Source organism: Motacilla alba, chromosome 3 (genome assembly GCF_015832195.1).
Source record: "Motacilla alba alba isolate MOTALB_02 chromosome 3, Motacilla_alba_V1.0_pri, whole genome shotgun sequence".
Taxonomy (NCBI): domain Eukaryota; kingdom Metazoa; phylum Chordata; class Aves; order Passeriformes; family Motacillidae; genus Motacilla; species Motacilla alba.
The window spans coordinates 39,519,769-39,537,495 of record NC_052018.1 but is presented as its reverse complement, the minus strand read 5'-3'; positions in this window follow the sequence as shown (position 1 = coordinate 39,537,495).

The following is a 17,727-nucleotide window of genomic DNA, read 5'->3' as shown; positions in this document are numbered from 1 at the left end:
CTCCACCAGAATTTAAACTGGCCGTAGTAGGGATGTCAGGGTCCCATCTTCTGACTGCAGTCATGTAGTTCCTGTGTTTGCCTCTGGTGCTACTGGTGCTTGGGAAGTTGTAAGGGTTAGGGAGACAACAGGTTGGGGAATCAGGGGTGCTGCAACTTCCTGATTTAAATCAGTTAGAACTGCACTTGAATACAATGCCCTAACCCTTTAAAGTCTTGTTCAGTTGTATGTCAGTCTGAGCAACAAAATTTGACAGCAATAAAGACTGAGCAGGCAGAAAAGCTGACACATGATATAAAGCCAGTCACAGTCCTTCTTATAAACTGTCATTGCATGTGGGTATGAGGAATGAACTGAGTATTATTTTCCTTCAGCTGCCTCTGACCTCTCCCTGCCTTTCTGTTGAGGCTTTTCTCATCCCTAGTTCTCTCACAGCACCTGTATACTTCATAGCTAAGCCATGCTTGCTTGTATATAAAAATGAACTGTAATGCAATGCAATATACAATTTTTATTTCTAACCTCTAAGATAAATTACTCACAAATATTGTTGGGGTTTTTTTGCATTGTTTAATTAGTACAAAGAGGAAATGTTAAGTCTTAAAAGAAGTAAACAGCGAACTCGTGTGTATATCTTCTGTGTAACTTCTGTATCGTCCTAAAATAAAACCTCACTTTTTCTGTAACAGGATGAACTTGAATTTTACTGTAGGGTCCTTGGTTTTTGCAGAATTCATGTGCTGAGATTCACATTGCAGAAGCAGGCCAAGACAAACAAAGGTTTTATTACTGTGAATGAAAGGCTATAATCTCTTGTCTCTCTTCTTATGCACTCAGAACTAAATCATCACAATCCCTGCTTCACAGTAAGGGAAATTATTTATATTTTGCTGGTGACAGAAGTTTCCCTTGCAAGACTAGAGTCCCGATTTCCTATGGATTTTTTCTTCGTTTTGACATCTAATACGGGATGAATTGCATTTCAGTGGAAATGGGAAATGTCTCCTCTACTTACCTTGTCCTCATCCCAACCCTCAAGCATGTCAGAAGTGAATATCTTTGAACTTTTGCCTCTTTGTTAAGTTTGGTGGAAACTGGCCTCTGAGTTAAGGTTTTTTCAAGGGTAGGTACGCAATTGAACACAAAGAGATGAGACTGTGGAAGCCTCTTCCTCTGAAAATGAAGCTGAGAGATGGATGAACCTTGATGCAAAGGAAAAGCCCACTCTTAGATACTGATCATTAAGAGTGGAATAATCCTAATGGCAATATGATAATTATCATGAGAGCTTTGAGAGGAAGGAATTCATAGTACCTACCTAAAGAGGAGAATTCTGAGGATGGGCTACTCCCAGTTGCGAAGCATTCTGTGAGTAAAAATCAAATGAGAAAGCGGCTGAAATTATTTCCTTCATTCTTTGGTAGAATTTCACAGGAAGACAAAATATAGTGAGAGAGACTTCTGAGGCTGGATCTCTCCCACTCTTTGTTTCCTGTGAAGAAAAATGACACTTTATTTACAGTCTTGTCAAATCACTTCAGATTACCTATATATCTGAGTGCATATGGCTTTTGGTGTAAGAGATTCTTTCCCACTCATGTCAATACATGCACATGCACAGTCAGTCTTACATATAAGTGTGTGGTAGGTGTTTGTATACCAGATATTGCCGGTGACAGATTGCCATTAAAGACTGACAAAGCAAAATGATGATGAAGAGCAACAAAGAATATGTTGGCTCATTCTCTTTTAAGCTAAGTGTTTGATGCTTTGTGAATTTTCAGTTTGTCTTTTTATTGAATTTTTCATTAGTATTAACACTAAATTCAATACAGTTTTCAGGTATATATTTAATGAGATATCCTCATGTATAGTGATATTGTCACTACAGTATCAGGCATGGTATGGAACTACAGATCCTTATTTCTTATGATATGCCCAACCATGTGAAATTAGCACTGAAAAGCCAAATTTGATTTGTCATTTATGATCACAGGAAACTGAATCCTTATCTGTAAGATATTCACCTCAAGTTGCCTTCATCTAGATTCTCTTAAGTTTTCTTAAAAACAGGTCTCCAGATACCTAAACAGATTAGTATCTGTAACTCCAGGGAGATAAAAGTCAAATTTTAAAGCTTCATAATATAATACTTTAATATAAACTAGAAAGACATACTTAACATTTTAAATACAAGGCTAACAGACATTATTCTTTATATGGAATCAGTAACACTACTGAGACACTGTATCATGCTTTCTCTGAAGTTGTAATGAAACTATGGGATAGATCTCATGAGCTATTCTTGACAGATGGTCATTATCTGGAAATTTGCCAGTGTTTTTTTCAGCTTACCTGATGGACTGCAGCTTTCAGTTTCCTTCACTTTGGAGCACAATTCCTCTGAAATAATCGACTAATGGAAGCTGAGGATGTATTCCTGCTTCCAGCAATTTTTGAAATGTTCTTTCCCATGAGGAGAAAAAAGAATAACTTAAAATACATCTAAATACTTTTGTGTGTGTGTGTGTGTACTTTTGTGGTCTGTTAAGTGGTATTGAGTCCTTCTCAGACTGATGTCAGCTTGTGTCTTTAAACTTAGAAGTCCCTGTTTTGGACATATAGTGAAACAAATCCTGTTCCTGTGTTTTGAGTCTGCTTTGCATTGTGAACCAAAGTACAGTAAATGGCTACGATCTAGTGATTTGTTTAAAATAATGTATTCCTGATTTAAACAAAAATGCGTAGACCTGAAGTAGAAAGGATAAGGTTTTGAGAAGATTCTCTAGTTTCTTTCATCTCCAGATTGCCTCTCTTCTTCAAGCTTCAGAAATGCCATTGAAATGCACCCAGAAAACTGATGCTTGAGTAAAGATAATGTAATCTCTGAGATCTCTTGTGCTGCTCAGACAATGCTAGGCTGAAAAGCAGTTCCCTTTGTTGTAAATATCTCCAACAGACAAACCAATTAGAAACACACAGGGAGTCAGAAGTGCTTAACAATGATGCAATCAGGAAAAGTCAGGGAGAGACACAAGTGGTGTCAATTCCTTGCTAAAGGTCAGAAATGCTGCCACTTTTGAACCTTTTAGCTCATACTTCACACTTAAAAAATGAAGAATTGTTCACAAAGGCCCTTGGAGGGTTTTAAATTCTCTGAAGCTCATGTTGAACTCCAGAGGCAGAAGAAGGAAAGGTGTCATCCTGCTTGCTTGGCATGGCCAGACCTGCAATCCAATAGGGATTCATCTGGGTGGGTTGTTTTGCAGTGACTAACTTATCTTTTCCACACTATGCAATTTCTCTGGGTCAGAATGAACTCTAACAGTTTGGCCGTGAAACAAAGCAAAGATTTGGGCCAGCTGCTTCCACTGGGGGGGGGTGGTTCACCTTTACTCATCTGCAACCTAAGAGTTTATTAATGGATCCAAATATAACCAGTGAACCTCTGTGACAGATGGTGAATCGTGTCTTACTTCCAGTGCACAAATTAACATTTTAAAAGGCTTTTCAAAACCCTGTTGACTTTAGCAAGTGAAACATAATAACAAGGATTTTCTGAAGTCTGATGTTGTAAGTTTGGAGACATTGAAAATTCATTATCTGAGTAAAAGTCTAGAATTATTGTGCCATTAAAAAGACATTGCAAGCTGCCATTTGCTTTAGAACGATGTATAGTTTATGATGTTGAAACTGCTACCACAGAGAAGCCACAATGATTTGCCTTGAAGATGATTTATGAATCATGACTCTAGAAAAAAATATTTCTCTCACATAGCTTGTTGAAAGTCAGTTCTCTTGACATTTGGTTTCATGATGAAGGGTATCTCCTAGTCCTCAAAATTTTAATCTGGGACCTTTTAAACAGTACCCCTTTGATTTAATAATAGATTAAATATTCACATTGTTAGTTGTGCTGTCTTTCAACCGATTTTTTTTCATATGATGTTTAAGTAACATTACCAAAACATGGTAATGCATAATGCCCTAGATAAGATGTCAGTCACTGAGGGGAGCTTAAGTTACATATCTAAGCATGAGTGTGAATTAGGGGATGCAGTAAATAAATGTAAATGCAAATGCAAATGCCTTGCAGTACTTTCTCACCCCCTGACAAAAAGTTGCATTTGCACAATAAGAACAATACACACAGACTGAGCCCATAGCAGATATTCAAACCACAAGGCACAAGTTATATAGAGCTACTGTAGTTTTATTATGTCTTTTCTCCATTCATATCACATGTGGGATAATGCTCATCATTGTGATCTCTCATACTGCAGCAGCAGCCTGCTAAATTTGAACGCCAGTGAGAACAGAGAACAACTGCACATTCTTGCCCTTCCCTCATTTCTTTTCCAGCTGCAGGTGGGAGGATCTTTGTCTTGGACATGGAGAAGTTGCTTGATGAGATTTAGAGCATTTTTCTTCAACTGAAATACTTCTTTGTCTGGGACACTGAGATACTTTCATGAACTGGTGATATGTGAAATATGGAAGAAGCACAGAAAACGTTAAGTATTGTTGTATTTAAATAAAGCAACTCAGGAAAAAAATGTAGTTGAACGGATGCAAAGCTCTCCAACCTCTCCCTTTGTCCTATGTACAAAATAGAAAAATTCAAATTCTAGCAATGATCTTGGAAGTCTCATTACATTGCTGTGCAAGAAATCCTAGCAGAACCAGAGCACACTGCACATTGTATATAAGATGTGGAGCACCCAAGAAATCATCCTGAATTCCTGCATTCCTTTTCCTCTGTAGAACTACACCTATGCCAAGGTGTCAGGATACTGAGGAAGGGATGAGATCTGACCTAAGGCAGTTGTGTGCTGCTATTAGTAAACAACAAGTAATGACAGAATATGTACAGACTTTCATGGATTACAGTGTAATTACACTAAGCAGATATAAAAGTAATTAACTGGTAAACTGCTGTGCTGTTTGGAAGACAGAAAAACCATATATTTATCTCATAATCACACAGATACCACATGAAAATTAATTGCCATGTAATTATACGATCAGCATTTGCCATGTTCAAACATTATTTGTGCCCCTTTAATTTGAAGTGCCACTTCATTTTAAAATATTAAATTACTAAACCTCCTGTGACTGTGATCTAAATCTAGAGAAGTAATCGCTGTGTGTGGTAAAGCATGTAAGAAAAAAACCTCACTGAATGCTGAATGACCCAGTTCACTTTCTACACGCAGAAGGAAAAAAATTAATTCTGGCTGATGGAATTTCACAGTGTCCGTCTTTTGGATTATTTTTTCATGTGCTCTTTAAAATATTTCTGTTTTGACAGACCTAGAGGTTTAATCTAGCCTAGCTCAAGACAGCAATTAAGTGTATGCTCAAACCCAGCTAATCTGCTTGAAGACAGGAGGTTTAGAACATACTTTAAGGTCAGGGCAGGATTCAGTGCTGTGTTGCGCAGAAGTAAGTCATGGCTCTGAGGTCATGTTTTTTTTAGAGGTAGTGTAGACATTTTCAGCATTATTGGCAAAATTTAATATGCTGCTCTAAAAAGACAATTCAGGTTTTGACTGACCCCGGGTTACTCCTTCCAGAGCAGCATGAGAAACAGAAGAAAGGGGACAGAAGTGGATGAGGAGTCAAGGAAAAATTCCTGGGGAAACCATCTTGTTGTTTTAATTGAGACAAGAGGCAATGGCAGAGCACAGGGTTTGGAGATTTTATGGACGTTGGAGCACCATAAGCAGTGGCCTTCCCCTCTCAACCTCTTCTGGATGGCAGCAGCAAAAAAAGCTGATTTTTTTCAGGGCTCTGGAGTAGCTATGGTGAGCACTGAGCCATATCCAGCTCATTCTCAGCAGTGTGCTGCCTGGGACATCTGCCTGCTTGGGGTCTTGGGTCTGCTCTGTTTGCATGAAGTGAGAGATATTTTTGCTTCACATTGGAGTGTTACAGCTGCTTTGTATGCAAGGTCCTGGGCAGTGGCCTGTTACCCTGCCCTAGCCTTGGAAAGCAGAGGTTGCTTTTGGGATTGAGAGGGAAAATTAACCTCTGTTGTTTTCTGGGGTCACTGTAATCTAGTTGCTGTGGGAATGTGTTTATTATAAGAATATCTGCCTTATGGTGATTTCTCAGACCATCAGCTATCATTCATATTTTCAAGTTGATTATAAGTAATCTTTTATCTACACTTCAGGTGATAAGACAGAAAGACTTTGCCTGCCCTCAAAAAAAAACCTTGGAAGCTAATATAGTAGCAGCATAGAGCGAATAATTGACTTGGATCAAATGAAAACTAATGAATTAAAGTGGAAAAGTCTGCAACAATATTATCTTTGAAACTTTATAAGGCTTCCTCCCACTCACTGTTTTCATACCTACTTCAAGTGGCAGTTTCCATCAATGCTTGTAATTTATGAACATTTGTATATTGCTCTGTACAGGTGAAATTTTGATGACTTCACACAATGCAAGGCAGCAGAGAATGAGGAAGGTGCCTTTCCACAATCATGAAGCAAAAATACAAAGATTCATCTCTGATTATTCCTTCAAGGCAAGGTTGTTGCTGACCTCTCTTCAAAATCTACATCATCTGGAGCTACTGGAGGGCAAGTATAAGATGTACAGAAAATCCACACCAGGATCTGTGTGATATGGTTGGCTACTCCCGAACTCTATTGATCTTTCAGAGCTGAAATTCCAGGCCTTTATCTGAAATCTGTTACTTTCTGTAACTTCAAAATCAAAGGCTAGAGTGGACTGTCGTTTTCCAGAGACAGCTAGAAGCAGTATCATCCCTGAAGCTCCATCAGGATATAGTTCACTTAACATTTTGCTCTTTTAACGTATATTTTTCTTTATTGTCTCTTTTTCTTGGACATATCTTTTGACCATTTTTTCTAGTTTTGTTGTAGATTATAGAAATGTGAATGGTATTATTCATCATTCTTTAAGGAGCTTATGAAGACATCTATTCAAACACATGGATGGGTCATAATTTTTGTGCTGAGAGCATGAAAGGAGGTACAGTGCTGAGCAAGAAAGCTAAACTTTGTATAGATATTCATGGTTTTATATTTTTAAAAAAAGAAAGAGTGAAAGACATCCCACACACTACCAAGAAATTCTGAGTATATAAATACAGAGTGTCTTTTACCCTCTACTTTTTTAACTTAGAGTTTTGCAATCTCTGCATTCAATGCTCTCCTGTCAAATGAGATTAATTTTTCATGCTGGCAACAAATGAACATGGAAGATCAAATCCTTAAATAAAATCAATAACTTTACTCAAGTTAGACCAAAATTAATTGATTTTGTTTACTACTTGTGGTCCCAAACTCTCCTAGCTCTCAGTGGGAGATTTGTCTAAATAAGGCTTGTTGTGTGTCCTCCTTTGCCTTTTCACCATGTAAATTATTCTCTGAAATTCCAAGTTAAGAAGCCTCTAATTTCTTCTGCCTTTCTACACTGGACGAAAGAATACTGTGTTTAAAAAACCAAAATGCTGCTCATTAATCATCAATAGACTGAGAAAACTGCTTCCAATTAGCTCTAACCATGAGCAATGAGTGGGATAGAAAGAATTCTTTAGAATGACATTGCGGCTTTTAAATATAAACACTTGTTTACTCAAAAAGTACTTTGGGATTTATCAGAATGACAGTTTCTTTAGGTGTTCTAACAGCTGGGAAATTATTTGTTTGCTTTGTTCTATTTCTCACAAGCTGATAAAGGGGTAGAAGCTGTCCACAGTTTGGTTTTTTTTTTGGGTGAAGTTTTAGAGGACCACATAAAATATTCAGTTAGGGTGGCCATATTTGTCCTCTAATTCTACTGACAGAAATCCAAAGAGATTGCCCATGAGGAGTTATGGTAGATTTACAGGATTTACAGCAGTACAAAGACCAGAACTGACTGTATGATGGTGCATCTGTATTTGTACATCTAGGGAAAGGCATTTATTAAATGGTGTACAGTATGAACCAGAATATTCACATACTGATAATGCACTAAAAGATGTGGAGCTACTTTTAAGTCTTTTTGCTGTTTACCACAGCTAAGCTCAGTTGCGTATCTTTGAATATATAAAAAGATGAAGAATTTTGAATCACCCATCCTATTTTCAAAATACCAGTTCAAAATGTGTCGTGGTTCAATGCAGCCAACAACCAAGTCCCACACAGCTGCTCTCTCACGTCTCTGCCAGTGGGGTGGGGGCAAAGTCAGAAGAGTAAAAGCCAGAGGACTTGGGGGATGAGATAAAGACAGCTTAACAGCCAAAGCAAAAGCTGCACATTCAAGCAAATCAAAACAGGGAATTCATTCATCACTTCGCATGGGCAGGCAGCTGTTCAGCCATCCCCAGGAAAGCAAGACTCCATTACTCATAACAGTTACTTGGGAAGACAAATGCCATCACTCTGGAGGTCACACCCTTCTTCCTTTTTGCTTTTTCAGCTTTATATTCTGAGCATGACGCCCTATGGTACCCTATGCTACCTGCTATGAAGGAAATTGACTCTACTCCAGGCAAAATGAGCACAAAATGAAATTTGATTAAGCATGTGGATTGAGATAAGATAAAAATGAAGAGAGGTATATATTTTGGTATTCTTGATTGATCAAATCCATACTTGTGAAGGTGAAACAATCTGATATGATCTGTCCAAATGACCATACTATATGGAATTAATGTGGGATGTTGAAAACCCTTGCTGGAACTCAGCCTTATAAAAAGTGAAAAGCAGGAAGTAGTGTGTTTTTCCAGGATCTTATAGAGGCTTTCTTTGCAAACAACATATGTTTCCTTGAAGTTCTTCTGTCTAAGTCACTAATACTTGGTAGGGCACCTACATAAATTGACAGGATTTCAACATGAAGCTGTATTTAACACATTACTGTGTGTATCTGAAATCAGAACATTTAGTCCCATAATTCTTAATGTTAAGGCTATTATTAAGATTGAAAAACTTTGGTTATTGTCTTTTTAAATGCAAAATGAGAATTATATTCCCGATTTTGCCTGGTTTCTATTTTCTCCTCTAGATTTTCCAAGCATAGGATAGGAACTTTGGGTCATAAAAATACCATCTGCTGAGACAAAGACACAGACTACATAATTTCTGAGAAGGTGGTACAGCTGCCAGTACCTCCACTGTGTAACGTGTTGCAATTAAGGATATGTGGTTGAAAATGCTATATAGCCTTCTGGCGTTTTTTCCACAGAAAGGATAAGAGACAACTTTCACTTACAATTACAGGAAGTTTTTCACTTAAAATTGTTTTGAAGACTTCTGTTTCTGGAGCTGAAAGACATCAGAATTCATATACATTCATGATATGTTCCTGACACTGATTTTATGAAACCCTGTTCTGATGCTTCTAAAAACTTTAAACAAAAACACAGCAACAAAATTACATCAGACAGGAAGGTAATATTAATACTAGGGAAATATGTACATATACAGTGGCATTCAGGATAATATTGTTATTGAAGATTGTGCTCTAATTTGTCACAGCAGCTTCAGATAGTTATTAACCTAATAATCATGTTAAGGACTGTATCTGCAGAGCACTTTGACACTCAAATCTTTGTCTTTGTGGGACATATGGCTCCACAGAAAGGAAATGCAAGACATTTTTTTGGCACAATGGAAGGAGTCGGTGTGAAACTGAACCTTTCATCTCCAAATCACTTCATAAACAAAACCAGACACTGTAAATATCACTACCCCCATTTCAATAGATGAGGAGAATATAATTTACTTTCACACTGTCATGAGTCATTCCGAGCAATTTCAGGACTGCTCAGTTTCAATTTCTCTGCTCTTGACAAAAATAACACAGTGATGAACAGACTGCTATTACAGCCTCTTGTTCATAATTATTTCAAACTACAGTCTATTTACATTGGACAATGTACGTGGGTATAGAAAAAACCTGTGAAGGTAGGACAGCACATGTCTTATGTGGTATTCATGCACATGTAAAGCTGAGGGAGAATTAATTAGATATATAAATTATTTGTCCTTTGTTGGAAGCTTAAATTTCCATACTCACAATGTTAGTTATTTAATCGGGATGGTTAGTGCTATGGTTGTACAAACTGGTAATTTTAACTTCATGTATATTTATTTAATTGTTATTAAAAATAATTAAAGACAGGAGGCATATAGGATTTTAAATCCAGTGGCAATAGCATAACTGCCATAATAAAAATGCAGAGATGATATCACTGCAGAAAAAATGACCCATACAAAAGAGGTTAATAGTTTTTTTTATTATTTATTGACACATGTATGCAGGTTCTTTAACCTCACTGTCTTTCCAGAACACAGTCTATGTATCTTGCACTTCAATAAGTTCTTATATTATAAATTTGGAAAACAAAACCAAGGAATATATTTTTGCAGTTGTTCCATATTGTACTTTTTTCAGTTTTTCTGATAATGATTTGTGCTTGCACAATTTGTTGAATAGTAAATATTAATAAATCTAATACTAGATGACCTCATTGAGCTAGCCAGATGTGTAAGAGCTAAATTAAAATGTTTGATATAATACAACATCTATTACTGTTTTGGTTTTGGTTAGGGGTTTAGTTGTTTGTTTGTTTGTGCTTTTACTTCTTGTTGTTTTGCTTAGTTTTTTTTCACATCAGTAAAAAATTACAGTAACACGAAGTTGCCCTTGAAAAATCTGTGACTTTACTTGCTTTATTCCAGGCCACTTCTATGCCATTTTTCATTGGGTAATTTCCAAAAGTTGAGTTGGGGTTTCATTGGGTAATTTCCAAAAGTTGAGTTGGGGTAATTCTCCTTTATTGGGATTTATTAAGATCAAACTCCTTTTTTTTTTTTTTTTTTAACAATTTGGGTCTATTTGAGAAGAATGTTTACTGCAATAACAAGATAACTTGTGTATTTAGAGTGGAAAGACAAATGGATGAAAAAGCCTGGCATACCTGTTGAACACAATTAAGTATTTTTCTGGGTAAGTGGGGTGCTTCATAAGTGAGAGAGGCTGAGGGTGATTTCATTCAGCATAGTTAGAATTCATGACAGGTTCCCTTTAAAACACCAGATCTCTATTGGCAGTTCTGCCTTCATTCTGGATCTCAATTTCCTTTTTACAAAGGCACAATTCCTGTCATGACTTGATAAGGAAGGTTTTAACAACATGACTGCTTGACATGGCAACAAATGATGGGATTTTTATTCTTTGAAAGGGTTTTTCTTACATCTAGATCAGAAAAAAAGTGTATAAGGAGACTGCATGGTAGCATGATGAGGTCTAAAGGTTTTAGCAACAGTAGTGTTTGAATCCCACATAAGTAAGCAGACTAAAAGTCAAACACTCAGATCATGCTGAGTTAAAATACACCAGACAGAGGAACAAAAGCTTCAAAGATTTTTAGGAGTTCTAAGAAGACTTGTGGTTGCCACTTGTATAGCTATCTTTACATTCAAGCCATGCAAACTACTAATTCAAAAAGAAACTGCAAAAAGACAAAAATTAAAAAAAAATCCAAAAGCAACACTTATACTCTCAGACATATAATAATCTTGGATGTTTCATCAAGGAAATTTTAACCACAGTAACATTGCATATGTATGTTAGAGAGACAGGAAATGTCATTCACTGTAATCAATGAAGAATTCACTGAATATTTAGATTTAATTTTTTTTTTCCCTGCCAGCATAATACAGTTGCTTTCAAGTAGAAGGCTTTAAAAATAAAGTAATATAGTAAAATTCCACTAAAATCTTGAACCATATCAGAAGTATGTTTTATATATATGTGATGCATATGTAATATTCAATTTGTATTACATATATAATTAATATTATCTATTAAATATTCCATTAATACTGCAGCAGAAGTCTTGCAAGACAGGTTTCATCTCTATAGAGAAATCTCTATAGAGATTTCACAAGAACTGTAACTAATGTATAGCCAGTTGTAATAGAGTCTGCAGTAGCCCTTCACTCTTTCAGTCTGAAAATATCATAGCAAAATAGGGATACCTGATAAGAATATAGGGCTTACATGTTAACCTACAGTAGAATACAGAAGATGAAATGGCTGGCAAGATCATAGGACAATTTTCTACTCAATCCACTGGCCTAAGTCAATGGGGTCCAGAGCCTCAAGGTCCATGCAGACACTAAATAAATCTGTGCCATATTTCAAAAATCATTCTGCCTCTTGAGATACCTCCTGCAAAAGCACTGCAAGAATGTTCCCCTAGGTAAGCAATATGGATAAATGCAGATGTGGACATCAGCCTGGTAATGTAGAGACAGCCAGTGTACTCAGAATAATACAAAGTAGACAGGGATTTTGATTTTGCTTTCATGGAAAAACTTGTCTGCTGTACAAGTTCTGCATTTGCATGTGTGAGACTCTGTAGACAGCTATAGCCCTGAGCTTGAGCTCCAAGTAGGATTTTAAAATATCGGTAAGAGCCTGCAGCCTGACATCCTGGCTAATAGTGTCAGACCATAAATATTTATGAACATATACTTTAGCAGAGATGTTTTTGTACTTTTACAGAAGCTTGTTTCACCTGTACTGTGAGTCAACAACGTACTCTCCAACTTTAAACTGAAAGCACCATGCCTGGAGTAATACAGTAAGCCTTGCTCAGAGCAAAGTGCTGCCTACGGAAGCTATGGGAATTCTGAATGAGACCTCGCTTGCATTCTGCCAGCTCCAAATACAAGCAGAACAAGATCAGGCCTGTCTGCAAAAGATTCGGTAGATCCTGAAAATAAGCAGATTACAAGCTCTTCACTGAAAACTTAAATAATGGCTAGCTCCCCAGTTTTGAGAGCAAGGATGAAACCAAACTGTGTTTAAGCAACAGTAGCCTTAAGCTAGTATTTTCACTAAATTGTGGAGTGCTTGTATGTAGGCCCAGTGCTGCATCCCAGAGGGTGAAGACAGCATAGGTGTACCGAGGGTGCTGTTCGTGGTTTGGTCTGAGCTGCCAACTCAGCTCCGTGCAGCTGCTCCCTCACTCCCCCCTGGTGAAACGGGGGTCAGAATTGGAAGGGTAAAAGTGACAAAACTCATGAGCTGAGATGAAAACTCATGAGCTGAGATAAAAACAGTTTAACAGATAAAGCCAAAGCCAGGCACAAAAGCAAAGCAAAATAAGGAATTAATTCAACATCTTCCATCCACAGGCAGGTGTTCAGCCATCCTCAGGGAAGCAGGGCTCCATCAAGCATAACAGTGACTTGGAAAGACAAACACCATCATTCCAAATGTCCCCTACCCCTTCCTTTTCCCTCCAGATTTATAAACTGAGCATGGCACCATGTGGTAATGGATATGCCTGTGATCAGTTGGGGTCAGCTGTCTCAGCTGTGTCCATTCCCAGCTTCTTGTGCACCCTCAGCCTGCTCACTGGTGGAGTGGGGTGGGGTAGGATGAAAAGCAGAAAATGCCTTGACTCTGTGCAAGCACTGCTCAGCAATAATGAAAATATTCCTGTCTTATCAACACTGTTTCCAGCACAAATTCAAAATATAGGCCCATACTAGCTGCTGCGAGGAAAATTAACTCCATTCCAGTCAAAACCAGCTCACCACAGTGGTGAAGAGTCTTTGGTTTAACTAGTATAATTTTCCAAATATTTTCAAGTATTTATATATCCCAATTTTATTTTAGTGTGGAAGGTCTTTTGGGGCTGTAACAATATATATCTGCCTTTGTGTGCATATTCAATGTATGTATTTGTCCTTATTCTTATCCAGGAGGAAAACAGTGAATACATTAGAATAACAGAGAGGAAGTCAAACATAGACACTGGAGGCAAAAGGCATAATATTTTTAAGAGTGTAAGGTGAAGGTAAAACGAACTTCCTGATCTAAATTCTGATAGTCCATTGTTTGTTTTTCAGGGTTCATACTTGCATCATTCATCAAATATTCTCTTTCTGCAGGCAGAAATCATGTGGGAAGAAATCCTGAAATCCTTATTTTTTAGCCAAGAGAACTGTGAGAGAAATCAGCTCTTCCTGAGTGGATTCAGACCAGCAAACCATGCTTGTTATCTGTTGTTTTCCCCAAATTCTACAGGTTATTAGCCTGCTGAATGCAGATTTCAGGCATGACTAGGTCCTGCTGTGGAGAGAAGTGCAGCAGAGGGGGTTTGACCCTCATCTCTTCACTCCTCCCTCCACCCTGCATTAGTGCAGGGCAGTGCATGGCAGGGCAAGGCAGAGTCTGTGTGACTGCGGCACAGATTTGGCATCTCCCAAGGACTGAATTCTCATTCCCTGAGTCTGAAGATTCTGATTGCTGTGCTCCTGGGGCAGTACAAGTGCACGCTGCTGGCTATTCAGGGCTCACAATAAATTGACAGTCTCACCCTCAAAAGGGCTGGATTTTCTCAACATGAGAAAAGTACTGCTGGAGAAAAGAGGGACACATTTCAAAGTCCTGTAAATAGCTTAGCTCTGTTAAACTTGGTGGAACTTGACTGCTGACATCAATTCAGGATTTTGATATTTTGGCAGAAATGAGGCTTGTGGTTTCAGCCGTAGTGAGTTCATTGTTACTGTTATTTTCTCTCTAAGTTTCACAGCAGGGAAAAAAGAAATGGCTGTGAAATCTTGTTAGCTATCTGAAAACCATCTGTATTTTCTTAATGAATGCTGCACTCCTCTTGGAACCATGAAATATGCAATATTGTATGTTGACTCTAGACCAAATTGTGCGGAATTAAAACTTTGCATATACACTGAACTTTCCTTTATTTAACAGATTCTCCTGCGAAATCTACCAACGTGATATTAATCATTTAGCAGCTGCTACAAGAAGGAGCTCTCAGAAGCTTCGACTTAATGTCTTGCACTGGAGTAATTACTAGGCTACAGGCACTTGATTCTGTGCAGGGAGGAATTCTGAATTTTGGCTCATTACTTTTTATGATGACTATGTCCTTTAGTGTAAACTTGTAAGCAGCCTGTCTATACTACAGCTATAAAACACAAGGATGGGGGAGGACGTATTATTATATGTGCAGCCTACCAGAAATCCTTTGAAATCCTTTGAGGAAACTTTCAAATAGTACCAAATGTTAGTACAGAATAGCAGTAAAATATTCAGCTGAGTTTCAAAAAAGTAGATGGATATTTCATAAGTGTCCCAGAAGACCTATGAAATGTCAAAGCTTATAAGCCATTAAGGATTAGGCTGCTTTGATTCTGAATTCAGAATTGGTGTGCTTTAATTTTTGCATTATCATTAACACTATTATGCAATACATTGAGGTTTCACAGAACCTTTTAAAAACCAAAATAGCATGAAATATGGTTGGGGGATAAGAGACAGGCTGTGCCAGGGAATCATCTCTTCTCTCACCAAAATAGTTCACACTTCATTATATGAATATTGTGAGATCTGGGACAAGTTCACAGCTCCTCAGAGCTGTGCACATCCAAGCCACAACCTCACTCCCTGTTGGCAAAGGAGACAGGCATGAACAACATTTATACATCTGCCTGACCCCGGTTTCCATTAAAAGAAGGTTTGTACTACTGAAGTGAAGACCCATGGTGCATTTTCCCACATTCTCCAGTTTGGACAATGAAGGATCAAGGCTGAGAAAGGTGCCACAAACATACCTGTGCTGTGAGCTAGATGGCCAGGGAAACAAAGAACTTATAATATAAGTCAAATTAAATTCTTTGCTGTATGTACCTGACACTTGCTTGACCTCATCCATTCATTACTTGAAGAAATGGGATAGAATAATTTGACTTTATAATCTACAAATTGCTGAGTTTATAAGAAACCACCAGCTATAAATCATGTATGGGAAAGAAAAACTTATCTAAAATAAGTATTGTAATAAAAACTGTCAGGGACCATTAACTTCAGGCATTGTTACTGCTCTGTGAACATTGCAATTAGGCATCTGCTTAACTTTGAAACATTAAATAGTCCCAGATTAAATGAATTAACTGTTTGCATATTCAACACTGATTGCAAACTGTTTGCAAAACCACCACCACAGTGGAGACTGTAGACAGCTGCTTTTGACTATTGCTTTTTTCTTATATAATTAAATTAAACTTTTCCTATTCATTTGTATTCCTATACATGGAACCACGTCTTGAGGAAGTGCCACATTTGCATCTACATAAGTGGAAGGTATGGAGATTAGGACATCCTACAATACCTCTGTGTAACAGGACATTTAATTCTTGGAGACCTTACCTTTGAGTTTGGAGAAGCTGAGGTCCAGCTGAGGAAGCTCCACAGGGATGTTCCTGTATTAAAGCATCGCAAAGAATGAAAAAGAAAATGAGCCACAGGTTCACTGCTTAACTACTTGACACTGATGGTCAGTTAAGCAGTAAAAAAAAATGTGGCAAGAACACTTTTGCTGCCTAGCAGGTTCTCCTCATTTTCCTTCTCCTGACTGTTTAGTCTTAAATTTTCCTTCTGAGAAGGAGAATCTTCTCTCACAGAATAAAGTGCATGAAAGTCAGACAGAAATCCCTGCCACATATGACAAAGCCCATAGAAAAGAACACAATGGCATTTTTGAGGACAAAGGAGTGAGCTTTTTGCCAGGGAATGAAAATATTACTTGATGGGAGGAGTGGGCAAGAGGAATCTGCGAATGTTTTTTGGCTAGCAGAAAGGTTATGCAAGAATATGCACTTTAGGGCTAGTATCCTGCCTCATCTCAGGTCCCATTGTGTCTAGGCACAAGGGCTGACAGCATACCTGGACCCCAAACCCTGAAGCTTGGAGGTCCAATCTCATGCTGGCTCTAATTCAGAGCAGGGTCTGTCCAGTGCCTCTCCTGCTGCTGGTTGTACAGTCCACAGTGGCTGCAGAAGAGGAGGTGCCTCAGTGCAGCTTTAGGAGGTGTGTTTATCTCCATGGTGACTTCACCTGAAAAGAAAACTGCTACATTAGACAGAAATTAATTTCTGCTGTTGAGTAGTCCCTGGATTTTCTGATACACAACTTTCCAATTAGCCATGCTGGTGTTTGCAGAATTGGGAGAATATTTCACTCTGTGTCTCCCTGGAATTTCATGCCAGTTCTTAAAAGGAGGATTTGCAAAGAAAACCTGAATGTTTTGTGAAACTTAACTTTCATCACAGGCTCCAATAGACAAGGATTAATCTCTTAAGTGAAACTCTGTGTAGATGGGAGATCTATTTAGAATTACCCACCATGTTTATAACACCGTAGTATATACAAGCTGGGGATCTGTACTGGGATGTTGTTTAGACCATGCTTTCACTTCTTGTAGTATATGCCCTGGTTATCCAATAATATCACGTCCTTGAGGGTGGATAGGATTACTTACAGGCTCTGTTTTTGAAAGCAGGAAGCAGTTAGTTAGGTAGCTTATGTGTGGTTACTGAAAATGAAATGAAAAGCAACGACTGGTAGTGACAGTAGTTCAGACTGAACCAGAAAACAGCACAAAATGAGGCCTTGTTGAGTTTGCTGTTTGAATTAGCCTTTCCTTTGTGCTGTTAGGACCTTGCCATGAGCTGTAGGGGTGTTGATGCAAACCTAATGATCTCTCTAAGACCACACAAGGGGCCCCTTTGGAGTTGGATTTTATATCTCACAGTGATTCTGCATTTTTTCTGTAGAGAAAATCCTGAGAAATCCTGAGCATTCAGTGAAGCTAATTGCAACCTATACCTTTCCTTAAAACCACAGGCACATGTGTAGCAGACTGAGGGAGAGATTTACTGC